Genomic DNA, 8,666 nt, shown 5'->3' with positions numbered 1-8,666 from the left:
CTGACCCTAAACAGAGAGTACACAGTGGCAGAATACCTGACCACTGTGACTGACCCAAAACAGAGAGTGGCAGAATACCTGACCACTGACTGACCCTAAACAGAGAGTGGCAGAATACCTGACCACTGTGACTGACCCTAAACAGAGAGTGGCAGAATACCTGACCACTGTGACTGACCCTAAACAGAGAGTGGCAGAATACCTGACCACTGTGACTGGCCCTAAACAGAGAGTGGCAGAATACCTGACCACTGTGACTGACCCAAAACAGAGAGTGGCAGAATACCTGACCACTGTGACTGACCCTAAACAGAGAGTGGCAGAATACCTGACCACTGTGACTGACCCTAAACAGAGTACACAGTGGCAGAATACCTGACCACTGTGACTGACCCAAAACAGAGAGTGGCAGAATACCTGACCACTGACTGACCCTAAACAGAGAGTGGCAGAATACCTGACCACTGTGACTGACCCTAAACAGAGAGTGGCAGAATACCTGACCACTGTGACTGACCCTAAACAGAGAGTGGCAGAATACCTGACCACTGTGACTGACCCAAAACAGAGAGTGGCAGAATACCTGACCACTGACTGACCCTAAACAGAGAGTACACAGTGGCAGAATACCTGACCACTGTGACTGACCCTAAACAGAGAGTGGCAGAATACCTGACCACTGTGACTGACCCTAAACAGAGAGTACACAGTGACAGAATACCTGACCACTGTGACTGACCCTAAACAGAGAGTGGCAGAATACCTGACCACTGTGACTGACCCTAAACAGAGAGTGGCAGAATACCTGACCACTGTGACTGACCCTAAACAGAGAGTGGCAGAATACCTGACCACTGTGACTGGCCCTAAACAGAGAGTGGCAGAATACCTGACCACTGTGACTGGCCCTAAACAGAGAGTGGCAGAATACCTGACCACTGTGACTGGCCCTAAACAGAGAGTGGCAGAATACCTGACCACTGTGACTGACCCTAAACAGAGAGTGGCAGAATACCTGACCACTATGACTGGCCCTAAACAGAGAGTGGCAGAATACCTGACCACTGTGACTGGCCCTAAACAGAGAGTGGCAGAATACCTGACCACTATGACTGGCCCTAAACAGAGAGTACACAGTGGCAGAATACCTGACCACTATGACTGACCCTAAACAGAGAGTGGCAGAATACCTGACCACTGTGACTGGCCCTAAACAGAGAGTGGCAGAATACCTGACCACTGTGACTGACCCTAAACAGAGAGTGGCAGAATACCTGACCACTGTGACTGACCCTAAACAGAGAGTGGCAGAATACCTGACCACTGTGACTGGCCCTAAACAGAGAGTGGCAGAATACCTGACCACTATGACTGACCCTAAACAGAGAGTGGCAGAATACCTGACCACTGTGACTGACCCTAAACAGAGAGTGGCAGAATACCTGACCACTGTGACTGGCCTTAAACAGAGAGTGGCAGAATACCTGACCACTGTGACTGACCCAAAACAGAGAGTGGCAGAATACCTGACCACTGTGACTGACCCTAAACAGAGAGTGGCAGAATACCTGACCACTGTGACTGACCCTAAACAGAGAGGACACAGTGGCAGAATACCTGACCACTGTGACTGGCCCTAAACAGAGAGTGGCAGAATACCTGACCACTGTGACTGGCCCTAAACAGAGAGTGGCAGAATACCTGACCACTGTGACTGGCCCTAAACAGAGAGTGGCAGAATACCTGACCACTGTGACTGGCCCTAAACAGAGAGTGGCAGAATACCTGACCACTGTGACTGACCCTAAACAGAGAGTGGCAGAATACCTGACCACTGTGACTGGCCCTAAACAGAGAGTGGCAGAATACCTGACCACTATGACTGGCCCTAAACAGAGAGTACACAGTGGCAGAATACCTGACCACTATGACTGACCCTAAACAGAGAGTGGCAGAATACCTGACCACTGTGACTGGCCCTAAACAGAGAGTGGCAGAATACCTGACCACTGTGACTGACCCTAAACAGAGAGTGGCAGAATACCTGACCACTGTGACTGACCCTAAACAGAGAGTGGCAGAATACCTGACCACTGTGACTGGCCCTAAACAGAGAGTGGCAGAATACCTGACCACTATGACTGACCCTAAACAGAGAGTGGCAGAATACCTGACCACTGTGACTGACCCTAAACAGAGAGTGGCAGAATACCTGACCACTGTGACTGGCCCTAAACAGAGAGTGGCAGAATACCTGACCACTGTGACTGACCCAAAACAGAGAGTGGCAGAATACCTGACCACTGTGACTGACCCTAAACAGAGAGTGGCAGAATACCTGACCACTGTGACTGACCCTAAACAGAGAGGACACAGTGGCAGAATACCTGACCACTGTGACTGACCCTAAACAGAGAGTGGCAGAATACCTGACCACTGTGACTGGCCCTAAACAGAGAGTGGCAGAATACCTGACCACTGTGACTGACCCAAAACAGAGAGTGGCAGAATACCTGACCACTGTGACTGACCCTAAACAGAGAGTGGCAGAATACCTGACCACTGTGACTGACCCTAAACAGAGAGTACACAGTGGCAGAATACCTGACCACTGTGACTGACCCAAAACAGAGAGTGGCAGAATACCTGACCACTGACTGACCCTAAACAGAGAGTGGCAGAATACCTGACCACTGTGACTGACCCTAAACAGAGAGTGGCAGAATACCTGACCACTGTGACTGACCCTAAACAGAGAGTGGCAGAATACCTGACCACTGTGACTGGCCCTAAACAGAGAGTGGCAGAATACCTGACCACTGTGACTGACCCAAAACAGAGAGTGGCAGAATACCTGACCACTGTGACTGACCCTAAACAGAGAGTGGCAGAATACCTGACCACTGTGACTGACCCTAAACAGAGAGTACACAGTGGCAGAATACCTGACCACTGTGACTGACCCAAAACAGAGAGTGGCAGAATACCTGACCACTGACTGACCCTAAACAGAGAGTGGCAGAATACCTGACCACTGTGACTGACCCTAAACAGAGAGTGGCAGAATACCTGACCACTGTGACTGACCCTAAACAGAGAGTGGCAGAATACCTGACCACTGTGACTGACCCAAAACAGAGAGTGGCAGAATACCTGACCACTGACTGACCCTAAACAGAGAGTACACAGTGGCAGAATACCTGACCACTGTGACTGACCCTAAACAGAGAGTGGCAGAATACCTGACCACTGTGACTGACCCTAAACAGAGAGTACACAGTGACAGAATACCTGACCACTGTGACTGACCCTAAACAGAGAGTGGCAGAATACCTGACCACTGTGACTGACCCTAAACAGAGAGTGGCAGAATACCTGACCACTGTGACTGACCCTAAACAGAGTGGCAGAATACCTGACCACTGTGACTGGCCCTAAACAGAGAGTGGCAGAATACCTGACCACTGTGACTGGCCCTAAACAGAGAGTGGCAGAATACCTGACCACTGTGACTGGCCCTAAACAGAGAGTGGCAGAATACCTGACCACTGTGACTGACCCTAAACAGAGAGTGGCAGAATACCTGACCACTATGACTGGCCCTAAACAGAGAGTGGCAGAATACCTGACCACTGTGACTGGCCCTAAACAGAGAGTGGCAGAATACCTGACCACTATGACTGGCCCTAAACAGAGAGTACACAGTGGCAGAATACCTGACCACTATGACTGACCCTAAACAGAGAGTGGCAGAATACCTGATCACTGTGACTGGCCCTAAACAGAGAGTGGCAGAATACCTGACCACTGTGACTGACCCTAAACAGAGAGTGGCAGAATACCTGACCACTGTGACTGACCCTAAACAGAGAGTGGCAGAATACCTGACCACTGTGACTGGCCCTAAACAGAGAGTGGCAGAATACCTGACCACTATGACTGACCCTAAACAGAGAGTGGCAGAATACCTGACCACTGTGACTGACCCTAAACAGAGAGTGGCAGAATACCTGACCACTGTGACTGGCCTTAAACAGAGAGTGGCAGAATACCTGACCACTGTGACTGACCCAAAACAGAGAGTGGCAGAATACCTGACCACTGTGACTGACCCTAAACAGAGAGTGGCAGAATACCTGACCACTGTGACTGACCCTAAACAGAGAGGACACAGTGGCAGAATACCTGACCACTGTGACTGGCCCTAAACAGAGAGTGGCAGAATACCTGACCACTGTGACTGACCCAAAACAGAGAGTGGCAGAATACCTGACCACTGTGACTGACCCTAAACAGAGAGTGGCAGAATACCTGACCACTGTGACTGACCCTAAACAGAGAGTGGCAGAATACCTGACCACTGTGACTGACCCAAAACAGAGAGTGGCAGAATACCTGACCACTGACTGACCCTAAACAGAGAGTACACAGTGGCAGAATACCTGACCACTGTGACTGACCCTAAACAGAGAGTGGCAGAATACCTGACCACTGTGACTGACCCTAAACAGAGAGTACACAGTGACAGAATACCTGACCACTGTGACTGACCCTAAACAGAGAGTGGCAGAATACCTGACCACTGTGACTGACCCTAAACAGAGAGTGGCAGAATACCTGACCACTGTGACTGGCCCTAAACAGAGAGTGGCAGAATACCTGACCACTGTGACTGACCCAAAACAGAGAGTGGCAGAATACCTGACCACTGTGACTGACCCTAAACAGAGAGTGGCAGAATACCTGACCACTGTGACTGACCCTAAACAGAGAGTACACAGTGGCAGAATACCTGACCACTGTGACTGACCCAAAACAGAGAGTGGCAGAATACCTGACCACTGACTGACCCTAAACAGAGAGTGGCAGAATACCTGACCACTGTGACTGACCCTAAACAGAGAGTGGCAGAATACCTGACCACTGTGACTGACCCTAAACAGAGAGTGGCAGAATACCTGACCACTGTGACTGACCCAAAACAGAGAGTGGCAGAATACCTGACCACTGACTGACCCTAAACAGAGAGTACACAGTGGCAGAATACCTGACCACTGTGACTGACCCTAAACAGAGAGTGGCAGAATACCTGACCACTGTGACTGACCCTAAACAGAGAGTACACAGTGACAGAATACCTGACCACTGTGACTGACCCTAAACAGAGAGTGGCAGAATACCTGACCACTGTGACTGACCCCTAAACAGAGAGTGGCAGAATACCTGACCACTGTGACTGACCCTAAACAGAGAGTGGCAGAATACCTGACCACTGTGACTGACCCTAAACAGAGAGTGGCAGAATACCTGACCACTGTGACTGACCCTAAACAGAGAGTGGCAGAATACCTGACCACTGTGACTGACCCTAAACAGAGAGTACACAGTGGCAGAATACCTGACCACTGTGACTGACCCTAAACAGAGAGGACACAGTGGCAGAATACCTGACCACTGTGACTGACCCTAAACAGAGAGGACACAGTGGCAGAATACCTGACCACTGTGACTGACCCTAAACAGAGAGGACACAGTGGCAGAATACCTGACCACTGTGACTGACCCTAAACAGAGAGTGGCAGAATACCTGACCACTGTGACTGACCCTAAACAGAGAGTGGCAGAATACCTGACCACTGTGACTGACCCTAAACAGAGAGTGGCAGAATACCTGACCACTGTGACTGACCCTAAACAGAGAGTACACAGTGGCAGAATACCTGACCACTGTGACTGGCCCTAAACAGAGAGTGGCAGAATACCTGACCACTGTGACTGGCCCTAAACAGAGAGAACACAGTGGCAGAATACCTGACCACTGTGACTGACCCTAAACAGAGAGAACACAGTGGCAGAATACCTGACCACTGTGACTGACCCTAAACAGAGAGTGGCAGAATACCTGACCACTGTGACTGACCCTAAACAGAGAGTGGCAGAATACCTGACCACTGTGACTGGCCCTAAACAGAGAGTGGCAGAATACCTGACCACTGTGACTGGCCCTAAACAGAGAGTGGCAGAATACCTGACCACTGTGACTGGCCCTAAACAGAGAGTGGCAGAATACCTGACCACTGTGACTGACCCTAAACAGAGAGTGGCAGAATACCTGACCACTGTGACTGGCCCTAAACAGAGAGTGGCAGAATACCTGACCACTATGACTGGCCCTAAACAGAGAGTACACAGTGGCAGAATACCTGACCACTATGACTGACCCTAAACAGAGAGTGGCAGAATACCTGACCACTGTGACTGGCCCTAAACAGAGAGTGGCAGAATACCTGACCACTGTGACTGACCCTAAACAGAGAGTGGCAGAATACCTGACCACTGTGACTGACCCTAAACAGAGAGTGGCAGAATACCTGACCACTGTGACTGGCCCTAAACAGAGAGTGGCAGAATACCTGACCACTATGACTGACCCTAAACAGAGAGTGGCAGAATACCTGACCACTGTGACTGACCCTAAACAGAGAGTGGCAGAATACCTGACCACTGTGACTGGCCCTAAACAGAGAGTGGCAGAATACCTGACCACTGTGACTGACCCAAAACAGAGAGTGGCAGAATACCTGACCACTGTGACTGACCCTAAACAGAGAGTGGCAGAATACCTGACCACTGTGACTGACCCTAAACAGAGAGGACACAGTGGCAGAATACCTGACCACTGTGACTGACCCTAAACAGAGAGTGGCAGAATACCTGACCACTGTGACTGGCCCTAAACAGAGAGTGGCAGAATACCTGACCACTGTGACTGACCCAAAACAGAGAGTGGCAGAATACCTGACCACTGTGACTGACCCTAAACAGAGAGTGGCAGAATACCTGACCACTGTGACTGACCCTAAACAGAGAGTACACAGTGGCAGAATACCTGACCACTGTGACTGACCCAAAACAGAGAGTGGCAGAATACCTGACCACTGACTGACCCTAAACAGAGAGTGGCAGAATACCTGACCACTGTGACTGACCCTAAACAGAGAGTGGCAGAATACCTGACCACTGTGACTGACCCTAAACAGAGAGTGGCAGAATACCTGACCACTGTGACTGACCCGAAACAGAGAGTGGCAGAATACCTGACCACTGACTGACCCTAAACAGAGAGTACACAGTGGCAGAATACCTGACCACTGTGACTGACCCTAAACAGAGAGGACACAGTGGCAGAATACCTGACCACTGTGACTGGCCCTAAACAGAGAGTACACAGTGGCAGAATACCTGACCACTGTGACTGACCCTAAACAGAGAGTGGCAGAATACCTGACCACTGTGACTGACCCTAAACAGAGAGTGGCAGAATACCTGACCACTGTGACTGGCCCTAAACAGAGAGTACACAGTGGCAGAATACCTGACCACTGTGACTGACCCTAAACAAAGAGTGGCAGAATACCTGACCACTGTGACTGACCCTAAACAGAGAGTGGCAGAATACCTGACCACTGTGACTGACCCTAAACAGAGAGTACACAGTGGCAGAATACCTGACCACTGTGACTGACCCTAAACAGAGAGTGGCAGAATACCTGACCACTGTGACTGACCCTAAACAGAGAGTGGCAGAATACCTGACCACTGTGACTGACCCTAAACAGAGAGTGGCAGAATACCTGACCACTGTGACTGACCCTAAACAGAGAGTACACAGTGGCAGAATACCTGACCACTGTGACTGACCCTAAACAGAGAGTACACAGTGGCAGAATACCTGACCACTGTGACTGACCCTAAACAGAGAGTGGCAGAATACCTGACCACTGTGACTGACCCTAAACAGAGAGTACACAGTGGCAGAATACCTGACCACTGTGACTGACCCTAAACAGAGAGTACACAGTGGCAGAATACCTGACCACTGTGACTGACCCTAAACAGAGAGTGGCAGAATACCTGACCACTGTGACTGACCCTAAACAGAGAGGACACAGTGGGAGAATACCTGACCACTGTGACTGACCCTAAATTGAGAGTACACAGTGGCAGAATACCTGACCACTGTGACTGACCCTAAACAGAGAGTGGCAGAATACCTGACCACTGTGACTGACCCTAAACAGAGAGTGGCAGAATACCTGACCACTGTGACTGACCCTAAACAGAGAGTGGCAGAATACCTGACCACTGTGACTGACCCTAAACAGAGAGTGGCAGAATACCTGACCACTGTGACTGACCCTAAACAGAGAGTACACAGTGGCAGAATACCTGACCACTGTGACTGACCCTAAACAGAGAGTGGCAGAATACCTGACCACTGTGACTGACCCTAAACAGAGAGTGGCAGAATACCTGACCACTGTGACTGACCCTAAACAGAGAGTACACAGTGGCAGAATACCTGACCACTGTGACTGACCCTAAACAGAGAGTACACAGTGGCAGAATACCTGACCACTGTGACTGACCCTAAACAGAGAGTGGCAGAATACCTGACCACTGTGACTGACCCTAAACAGAGAGTGGCAGAATACCTGACCACTGTGACTGACCCTAAACAGAGAGTGGCAGAATACCTGACCACTGTGACTGACCCTAAACAGAGAGTGGCAGAATACCTGACCACTGTGACTGGCCCTAAACAGAGAGTGGCAGAATACCTGACCACTGTGACTGGCCCTAAACAGAGAGTGGCAGAATACCTG

This window comes from Oncorhynchus keta, unplaced genomic scaffold (genome assembly GCF_023373465.1).
Source record: "Oncorhynchus keta strain PuntledgeMale-10-30-2019 unplaced genomic scaffold, Oket_V2 Un_contig_16716_pilon_pilon, whole genome shotgun sequence".
Classification (NCBI taxonomy): Eukaryota; Metazoa; Chordata; class Actinopteri; order Salmoniformes; family Salmonidae; genus Oncorhynchus; species Oncorhynchus keta.
The sequence above is the reverse complement of the archived record's forward strand: the minus strand, read 5'-3'. Positions refer to the sequence as shown.